At 39.5% G+C, this 10,981-nt stretch overlaps 1 protein-coding gene across 11 annotated transcripts in view; it reads left to right on the top strand.

Moving 5' to 3' along the window:
* Positions 1-769: 769 nt before the first annotated feature.
* gtdc1 (glycosyltransferase-like domain containing 1) overlaps positions 770-10,981 on the top strand; it is a 370,690-nt gene continuing 360,478 nt past the window's right edge. For 5 of the 11 annotated variants that reach the window (XM_043694107.1, XM_043694111.1, XM_043694114.1 and 2 more), the window contains exon 1: positions 770-1,010. The gene's annotated coding sequence lies outside the window, so the exon portion shown is untranslated. Of the gene's footprint in view, positions 1,011-1,085; positions 1,272-10,981 lie in introns of those variants that run through there. The other 6 variants (XM_043694112.1, XM_043694103.1, XM_043694110.1 and 3 more) reach the window with 3 other exon arrangements.

Below are 10,981 nucleotides of genomic sequence, written 5' to 3'. Positions count from 1 at the left end.
ACTTTCACATTCTCTCAATAGACTTTAGGGCGTGGTATATTCCTGGCAATGACTGAGTTTACTCGTATGCTAATAATACCACTTCAGTAAAGAAGCAGACCTGATGTAAACTATCTGCATCAAGTTTAATATAACATGAGACCCCCATAGTATCAAATTGCACTGACATTTGACCTTTTCACAGGGTTAGCGCACACGATGGTTCGACCATGAGCCGAGAGCAGCGAAGTTTACGCTGTTATCTTGGAGAGACAAGTACAATGTATTTCAATTCTTTGGTCTCAATAGGAATCTAACGCTAAGTAAATTGAGGTAACCAGGAGCAATCCGGAACTGGTGCAATCCAGAAGGATTTATGTAGTGCAAACACGCTTAGCTCCTCTCATCAATTTTAAAATAAGTACAACATGACAGCAGCATAAAGTAAAATGCACAGCAAAAAAAGTGTTTTGAATGCGTCTACAATTGTGTAATTCAAGCCAATTCTCGCTGTAGATACACTGGGCTCAACAGGATAACATTGGGATGATTTGTATTTTCCTGATGGGCGCTTATAGACATATATTTCGTAGGCAGTTCATTGTGCTACTTTGAATGCCGCCCAGAAGAAGAACATACTTTGCACACTCTTGAGAGTGTCAAAGACTTTCGAAGAGCAAATGCTGGAGGAAGACATGAAACTGTGCGCATTGAAGAGGGAGAAAGAAATGCCCCAGGTTGAGCCATGTTGGCAATGAACAGCAGCTGTGGGGTCGGGGGCAGAAAGTGACAATGGGCGACCCTGTGGATCAGATCGCGCAGTGGTCCGGGGGAGCTGCTGCGCGTGCCCCTTCGTTCTTCCCCCAGCCGAGGAGCCGCGCGCGGGTTGCACCGTCTGTGCGTGGATTGTGACGGAGGCGGTTAGGGGACGCGCACGCTGCTCGGGTGCTGGTGCTGGGTTGATCGGGGTTGGGGAGCGCGCACGGCGCCGGCTGTCATGGTGACGGAGCCGCCGGGACACACGGGCCTGAGTGAGTGACAGGTGGATTGGGTACTGTTTAAACACACTCAGGGCACTCTCCATTAGCAAATGCAGCGAGGGCTTTGGCAGCGGCGGGGCGGGGGACAAAAAGGAAATCCCTCTCATCAATTTCTGTTTAGGTTTAAGTAGGCCGCGGGAAACGCCTCGGCGTTGCCCAGGAATTGCCTCTGAGCTGAGGGCGTCTGTGCGGTTTAGCGGGGATGGTACTGGAAGCACACGCTTTCTTTCCAACATTGGCAATTCTACTGTAGTAAGATTAGTATTCATTTTTGTTTTCTTGATTTTTTTTTGTCCCCTGGTTTAGACTAAGAAGTGCCTTACTGAGAGAAACGTGCTTTTGAAATGTTGCAGGCATTGAATAATTGCTATTTGGCGAAATGCTACTCTTGATGATCAGAGCTGAGCCTTCGAACCGAGAAAGCAATGTTCACTCTCCAGATTGCAGTTAAATTGAAATGTGCGTTACAACAATATTTAAATCAACACAAGTAACAGTGCTCCCGATTCATACAAAGTACAGTCGTATTTCTGGTATTGGGAGTTTTGAAAAATATTTTTTCATGACACCTTGCTCAGGAAATGAAAATTTGGACTTAATTACAATGTTCTGCCATTCTTTCAGAACATTTTGTAAGAATTATCCATTCTGATAACAAGGCATCTTATTTTGGTGAACTCAATTTCAACAGTACTATGCATGAGAGTTCAGATGAAAACATTTACACTTGTTAATATATAATTTGCACACTAAATATTTTAGTTTTAACGATTCAGATAAGAACTCACAATATTGTCTATGGTAAATTCTTTTAGCATTTGCCTAATCCTTTGAGTGAGGAATGTCTACAGTATTTAGAACAAACTGACGTCATTGTGCAAATAGTCTGCTGCTGAACTATAGTGAAATTCTCTGCTTTTTGCTCTATTGTGTCAATAATTTACCCTTCTTGAATCATGCAGAAGGGCTACTCTTGCCAAAATTATGGTGATATTTTATGGGTACTGCAGAGGTTACTGAGGGTGAGTTTAGAAGTAATATGTTTATGTTGGTGTTAGAAAAACAAAACGTAGCAATTCTTCAGCTAATCAATAAGCATTTGAGCTGAAACGTAATTTTAAAATGAAGCCCCTTTGATAGAATTTGGTATTTCCAGTGCTTTCTATTTCTTATTTAGACTTCATAGTTTAGTTGTTTTTCTTTCTATATATCACTTACTTTGTTCATTTTTTGTAGTAGTGATTTATGAAATGATTATGTTTTTTAAAATTTATTTTTCCAAACAACCTGTTCAGAGATGCTAATACACCCCTCCGGAGCAGGTGGCATTTGAACCTGGGCCTCCTGGTCAAAGGGTAGGGACATTACTGTTGTGCCACAATTTTGTCAGTTTTATACAGATGGATTTGCTATACTTAATATTATAGGTCAGTGATATTTCTATTGGGTGTAAAATTTCATAGGATGCCCTGAGGTAATGAACAATGCAAGTTTGTTTTTCTTTATGTCATGGGACACAGTGACTGTACTGTTGAATCTTTCCTATTCAAATACCAGATTTGTCTCCCAAAAGTAACACGTTAGATTGTTATAACCAAATGCTGAACGATATGCTAGGTCTAATAACTGACTCAATTTATTTTTAAACTTGGTAAAACACTAGGATTAGCCTTACAGAAGAGACCTTTGTTGAGAAAAATTTCCAGCATATTATGTTTGCCTGTATAATACAAACATGTGGAATGATCACTGTAATTGTATTCGCAGCAGATAGCTAATTCCGCAAATACTAGAAATAATATGAAGAAATCATATGGGCGTCTTATAGTTAATTATTGTAAATATAACATCCTGAAATAACTTATTAATGCAGCAAAAGGAAAGGTTCTTGAGGAACGATGGAATAAATATAGATTCCTGTTAGCATACATATGCAATATATTTTTAAATCTATGTGACAGCCAAACATTTAAATGTTTAAAGTTCATTCTTCCAAAAGTTATAGGGATAGTATTCAATCTGACAGAGGTGGTGAAACTCCAATTACAGAGTCAGAGTCAAATAGCACAGAAACAGACCCTTCAGTCCAACTTGTCCATGCTGACCAAGTTACCCAAACAAAACTAGTCTGATTTCCCTGCATTGGCCTATATATCCTTCTGAACATTTCCTATTCATATATCTGTCCAAATATCTTTGAAATGTAGTAACTGCATCTACCACTTTCTCTGGCAGTTCATTCCATATACGAACCACCCTCTACGTGAAAATGTTGCCCCTCATGTCCCTTTTAAATCTTTTTCCTCTCACTTTAAAATTATGTCCTGTAGTTTTGAACTCCCCACCCTAGGGAAAAGACCTTTGATATTCACCCTATTGATGCCTCTCATGATTTTATAAATCTCTTACAATCACCCCTGAACCTCCCTTGCTCCAATGAAAAAACGTCCCAGCTTATCCAGTCTCTCATTATAACTCAAAGCCTCCAGTGCGAGTAACATCTTTGTAAATCTTTTCTGCACCATCTACAATTTAGTAATATCCTTCCTATAGCAGGATGACCAGAACGGTACACAATACTCAAATTTGCTGTACAAATGCAACATGATGTCTGATGAAAGTAATTGGTAGAAAAAAAACAATCGATGTAGAGAGTGGTTAGGATCTGTACTGCAAGTGTGTTAAAGGCAAGTTTAATTGAAGCATTCCAGCAGGAATGGAATTATGAGCTAAAACAGAAAAATGTTCATGGGTGAATGTGAAGAGACCTTTCATTTGGAGTGGTGAATCTGTGAAATTCTCTGCCAGCGAAAATGTTTGCGGCCAAAACATTGTATGTTTCCAAGAAGAAATTAGATATAGTTCTCAGAATAAAATGAATCAAAGGGCATAAGGGAAAGCGGGAACAGGGTACCAAATTGATCAACCTTGATCATACTAAATAGCAGACTAGGCTCGAAGGGTCAAATGACCTATTGTGCACTTAACATTTATGTTTCTATGAGGAGAAGGTGGGGGAACGAAGTGGAAGTCTCCTTCAGAGAACCAACACACGTGCTGTAATCATTCTATGATTAATATTCATTGAGAATTGCAGAACTTGAGCACTGCTGAAAAAAGACATTTTGTTGAAACTCAAGCTAATTCATGAGATACCAATTTAAAAGGACATCAGCTTTTTTATACTGCCTGAGAATACAGTGAACTTTGATTAATACAGCTGTTGCTGTGAAGAATATACAATTAGATAATGACTGACAGTTAACTGCCTAACCTTTTTAAAATGATAATACATAATGAATAGTATAAAAAAGTTATTTTGATTTTACATTGGTATTTCTTGCGAATTGCCGAGATGATTGCAAGGCGATAAGCTTCGACAAAAGGTATCTTTTTTAAGCTGTAGCAATAATAGCTCAGAACCGGTGTCAGGTTGCTCATAAGGCCAAGAATTGAGATTTTTTTATTATTATAAAAATACAGCACAGCAACAGGTCTGTTGGCCTTCCAAGCCTGCACCAATCCAGATCGTCTCCCTAAACCTGTTGCCTATTTTCCAAGGATCTGTATTCCTCTGCTCCCTGCCCATTCATGTATCTGTCTAGGTACATCTTAAATGACGCTATCGTGTCTACCTCTACCACCTCAGTTGGTAATGTGTTCCAGGCACCCACACCCACTGCGTGAAGAACGTACCATGCATATCTCCCTTAAACTTTTCCCCTCTCACCTTGAACTTGTGATTCCTAGTAATCGAGTCCCCCAATCTGGGAAAAAGCTTCTTGCTATCCACCCTGTCTGTACCCCTCATGATTTTGTAGACCTTAAAAAGGTACCTCCCTCAACCTCCACCTTTCTAATAAAATAATCCTAATCTTCTCAACTTCTCTTCATAGCTTGCACCCTCCATACCAGGCAATATCCTGGTGAACCTCCTCTATACCCTCTCTCAAGCATCCACACCCTTGTAGTAATGTGGCGACCAGAACTTGTACGCAATATTCCAAGTGAGGCTAAACCAAAGTCCTATACAACTGTAATAGGACCTGCCAACTCTTGTACTCAGTACCTCATCCGATGAAGGAAAATATGCCATATGCCGCCTTGACCTGCGTTGCCACCTTTAGGATACAATGGATCTGAACACCCAGATCTCTCTCTACATAAATCTTATGGATGTCGGACACAAAAAGAAAGACATAACATTTACATTATGCATTTCATAAACTTGGGATGTTCTAAATTACTTTAAAGGCAATTATAGACTTTTGAAATGTCCCTTATAAGGTACGAAATGTCAAACAGTTCACATACTATGCAAACGCTGCTGTGATAATGATCATTTCAAAGATAGTGCGGACTGCAGATGCTGGAGAAGTCAGAGTTAATAAAGTGTGGTGCTGGAAAAAGCATAGGGGGCCTGGCAGCATATGAGGAGCTAGAGATTAAACGTTTTGGACTTACCCTTCATCAGGAGTCCTGATGAAGGGATTAAACCCGAAACATCGACTCTCTTGCTCCTCAGATTGGACACCTAATCTTATTCTTTGTTGAAGTCACAGGGAATAAAAATTGCTGAAGTTGTAAAGTTAGGTTGGATCTGATCCCCTAGTTTCTCATAAATATGTTAGATTACAATTACCCCTTTTTTTGGGAGGAAAAGAAATTAGTAATGAGTGAATTGGCAATAAATGAGCAGCTGAGCCTTGAGCAAGTGGAAGATTGAAGGCTGACCTAAGGTCTTGGTGAATTGGATTGTAAAGATCACAAAATATATGGATGATGCCATCAAGGATAGTGGACATAAGACATGTCAGAGACAGTTAGTGCTATGGGGAAGGCAGTAGTAACGTGGTGGAGGATGAGAACTTTCAAATTTACCTCTGGATTGAACAGCATGTCAAGGTTTCACATCGCCTGCTTACATGGTTGGGGCAGCGCATGGAGTCAAAGATGTGTTTATTTTTGTAGGAAAACATGAAATCTTTGCTGAGGTTTATGCTGCGTTGGATGGTATTTTTCTGCAGTCTACTGATTATCTCAATCTGATGTTTTGAAAACAATTATGAAAAATAATGTCTGAATACTCAGGAATGAAAGTATTTATATTCTTTACTACCATTTAAATGTTAGTGAATTGGTCTCTGTTCTTGGAAGACGACAAAACTTTGATATGCTTGACTATGAACCACTTACATCAAATGTTTATGAGTCTGTTATAAAATATATATCTTTTAAAATATGGACTTGATGATCCAGTTGTGCCATAAAGGAAAATCCGGCATAGTTGAGAGCTTTATAATCACGATGGTGGGGTATATTTCACATTCAAGTAATAATATAGAAACAACATTGTATGAAATTGAGATAATTTCAAACGGAATGCTGATTGTGTGCCATTCAAGAAAAAATGTTTCTTGAACTTGAATAAGCTGGTGCCATTAAAAATGTTCTACATCTGCTAGAGTTTATTATTGTTTGTTTGGAGTGTGTCTTTGATTTGTATATTTTGAAGATCTAATATATTAAAAATATAAAACTCTTGTTGGATCCCACTATGATGCCCCCTTCCCCCTTGCCCCACCACAACCACGTCTGTTTTTCATAGCATGCCAACTTTCAGTGGCTGACTCACGGATGAGGTTTAGTCACTTGGTTGAGCTATGAGAAATGGTGTACTTCAGCAAGAGTCATTGCCTTGAGGAGTGGAGAAAATGTATATTTAAAAATAAAATCCATTTTAAGAATTGTGCACTCAAACTGATTTAGTGTAAGTTTGTGAAGGAATTGAGTTACTTGGAAATGTCATTATTTGAGTTGTGGGCTGACTTTATTTAACCATCTTAATAGTAGTGTGAATTGTTAGAATTTAATATCATGGTTCACTTTTCAGATTGCAGTTGCAATACAAAAATCTTGTTTACATGGAGCATAGCAACATTGCTTCACATGATCTCACTTCAATATTTTACTATTATAGTTGGTTCTGCTATAATGCACATTGCTGGAACGTGATTTAAGAATTTAGACCATTATTTGTAGAACGTGAACTGTTCTTACCTTTATTGGCTATAACATGGTTTTTGTGAGAGGGTAAAGATATAAGAGACCTAAGGGGCAACTTTTTCGCTCAGAGAGTGATACGAGTATAGAATGAGCTGCCAGAGGAAGTGGTGAAGACTAGTACAATTGCAACATTTAAAAGGCTTCTGGATGGGTATATGAATAGGAAGGGTTGGAAGGATATGGTCCAGGTGCTGGTAGGTGGGACTAGATTGGATTGGGATATCTGGTTGGCATGGATGAGTGGGACCGAAGGGTGTGTTTCCGTGCTGTACATGTCTATGACTCTATGGTACCATTGGTTTAAATGGTGCTGCGATTGAGTCATTTTCTTGTAACAAGAGATTGCACAGGAATGGAACTATCACGTTACATTGGAACAGACTGTATAGGGCATTGTCATGAGCTGCTGTCTTTCAGATAGACAATCTGTGCGCAAGCAGCTCATAAACGTGGGATTGTGAGGCATTTTACATGGTATATAATGTTTTTGATGATTTGAAACACTTGTGTTTCAAAATATATTCTGTCAAAAAAACATTTTAAAATTTGTGTCTTCAAAGCAATAGAAGCAAAGTGCCATTTTGGCTTACAAACAATTAATTTATATGATTGCGCAGCCATTCCATGTGAGCCACATGCTATCAATCAACCCTACATGCACTCATTGTAGCACCAATTGCAAAAGCAAGTAGATGTTGTTTTGCATCCCTGCTTTTCTCCTTTATTCACGTGGAAACTAAACAGGCTATTTTGTTGAGCCTGCAAAAAGACTTTCAAGCGAGAATGCGATATCAATGTGAAACTCTGTTGATTGCCAGTAATTAAGTTTTGTGTCATCTTTTCTAGGTTGAAAGTGCCCTTGACACCGAGTATTAATGTGGATTTAATCCTTATTTGTACTTTAGGCCACACAGCATTAGGTGGATACTGCTTTCTGAAATAGAAGCTTCCCAAGCCCACTCAGTATTAAAGTTTGCTGAACACAGTTGTTTTTAATAAAATGAAATTCTGAAGTTTCATTTTGCAGCACAAAAAATATGCAGAGATTTGGCTCATTGTTGCTCATTGAATTCTGAGCTTAATGAATCAATCAAACAGCAATCATTATGCTTTGATTAGCTTTGAAAGGACCATTATGGGATGGGCATCACTAACTAGCTGTTGATCCATACATCTTATAAAATTTGGTTTGATTTCAGCTCACTGCTTGATGTGCTGATGTAGTTTGCAGAGGCAGAGGGACAAAATAGTTTGTGAATGTTTCTGGATGTTTGGTTGGGGAGACGCGAACCAATACTGCTTTCCTTTTTGTCATCATCTAGTGATATCTTTTGGAAAATGCACAGATGTGGACATCAGATGAAAGTAGCATTGCAATAGTTTTTTTGTTCGTAATTGTCTGGAATTGTGCAGGAAGTATGTTCAGTTGATAAGCAAGAGGAGGGGGCCTGGAGCCAGGCTGTTGTGATTTGGCAAAACTAGCAACTTTTGGAATTGTAACAACAAATTGGGATAGAATGTTTCAAAAACATATGTATAAAGGAATTTCTTTCAGAAGTTGAACCTAGCTAATTATGCATATCCAGTATATTCACTGCAAAGTTCAGCAAACCTTTGCTCTTGTGTTGAAGTTTTAAGATATCTTATTACTATTATTTGGAAACTTGAGTTCTCAGATGGACAGAACCGTATATAGCTTTAAGTTTGATTTATATTTCTAGATTACATACTGTGGTGAAACGGTTAAAAATTATGTCCCAATACATGTGTGAATCTAACCGGAATGGAGGTGTTGCTTAGTCCCGTGTGAATCTTATTACACACCTCCCCGTGTGAATCTTCTTATCTGTATGTAACCAGAATGGAATGTGTTTTTTAGCCTTGCTCTGCTGTTCACATGAATGTTTATATCTGGAAAAGAGTATATCAGCTGGAAAAGTCTCCAGTTCGGGGAGTCTGCTCCGGGGTTACGTTTAACCGCCGAGCGTGGGTTGTTGGCAACCGCTCTACGAGAACTGACGGCTCCCAGTTCCGGTAACATGTAGAGTGAGTATAAGCCAGACCCGGGAGTCTGCTCCGGGGTTACGTTTAACCGCCGAGCGTGGGTTGTTGGCAACCGCTCTACGAGAACTGACGGCTCCCAGTTCCGGTAACATGTAGAGTGAGTATAAGCCAGACCCGTTGTAAGTATGAGACCTGGTTGTGGCGACGCTGCGGGGAATAAAATGCTCATATTCTAGCAGACTCGCCTCTTGGTCGTTTGTTCTGTGTCAGACTACTCTCCTACGAACCTGACCTTGAGAATTTTTTAAAACACATACGGTAATAATGGGAGACATAATCTTTGTTTAAGTTCGAATTTGTTCTGTGGGCATTGTTGGTAGTCTGGAAATTCACCTTCAGGTGAGTAGTTAAATGTTTTAGAAAGCAAAGGTAGAATAGAGGAAAAAAATGGGTTCTCTTATGTAACAGGGAGACGGAGACAGAGACATAAAATCCTTACAGTGTGAAAGCAGGCTGTTTAGCCCAATAAGTCCTCACCAACCTTCTGAAGAGCATCCCACCCAGACCCCACCACCCTGGACACAATGGGCAATTTAGCATGGTCGATTTACCTAACTAAGAGCAGGTTCATAGAAATCATAGACACCCTACAGTTTGGAAACAGGCCATTTGGCCCCAACAAGTCTTCACTGACCCTCCAAAGAGTAACCCACCCAGTCAGAGTCCCCTACCCTATTGCTCCAGATTTACCCCTAATGCACCTACCCTATGCATCCCTGAACACTCTGGGCAATTTAGTATGGCCAATTCACCTAACCTGCAAATCTTGGATTGTGGGAGGAAACCGGAGCACTCTGAGAAACCCACGTAGGCATGGGAGAATGTGCAAACTTCACACAGTCGCCTGAGGCTGGAATTAAACCCAGGTCCCTGATGCTGTGAGGCAGCAATGCTAATGATGAGCCACCGTGCTGCTCTTGATTCTTTGAGAAAAAAATACAGAATCACTCAGAAGGTTAGTGAGTGTGCAGGTTTTGGTCAGGAAGAATGATCTGTGACGGCAAAAGTGCTATTAGCAGAAACAGCAGCTGGCCTGGTTTAAAACTTAAACAATGCCTGACTGTTAACTGTCAATCACTATTAACAGGTAAATGTTTCATGGCAGTGTCTCTACCAAGTGGTGGACCCAGATTCAAAACCTGGCACGGCAGGTGGTGGAATTTGAATTCAGTAAAAACAATCTGGAATTAAGAGTCTAAAGATGACCGTGAATCCATTGTCAGTTGTTGGAAAAACCCACCTGGGTTATTAATGTCCTTGAGGGAAGGAAACTGGCTTACATATGTCTCCAGACCCACAGCAATGTGATTCATTCTTAACTGCCATCTGAACTTTTAGGAATGGGCAATAAATGCAGCCTGGTCAGTCCCACCGTCATTGCATGAATGAATAGAGAAAAAAAAATTGCTTTTCTTGCTAATTCTGCTGATGTGTGAAACTGGAAGCTTCAACAAAATATCTTTTTTCAGCAGTATTCAAGTTCTTTACTGCTAAACAACTATTGGTAAACTTGCGGTCTTTCAAGCGAGGTTTTACTGTGGAATATTACTTGTCTAATATTACAGTCAGCTGGGATCATAACAGCCTAGTCTGAGGCTGCTTAATTTTAAATGTAATAGAACATTTATATGTTGCCCTGAAAATGTTTTATTTAAAACAACATAGTGTAAGTTAAATGCTCAAAATGAGTAGAATTTCTCATTTTCAAACTAAAAATTACTGATGATTTTGACTGAACTTCTCTGTTGTGTTAAGATGATTTCCCAGCAAAAATCGTACCTGAGGGCTCAAAGAAACTTGGTCCAGCCATCTTGGCTTCAACCCTTTTCCTG

This window comes from Chiloscyllium plagiosum, chromosome 7 (assembly GCF_004010195.1).
Source record: "Chiloscyllium plagiosum isolate BGI_BamShark_2017 chromosome 7, ASM401019v2, whole genome shotgun sequence".
Lineage (NCBI taxonomy): Eukaryota > Metazoa > Chordata > Chondrichthyes > Orectolobiformes > Hemiscylliidae > Chiloscyllium > Chiloscyllium plagiosum.
Note: the sequence above shows the minus strand (reverse complement) of the source record. Positions and strands in the feature narration are given on the sequence as shown.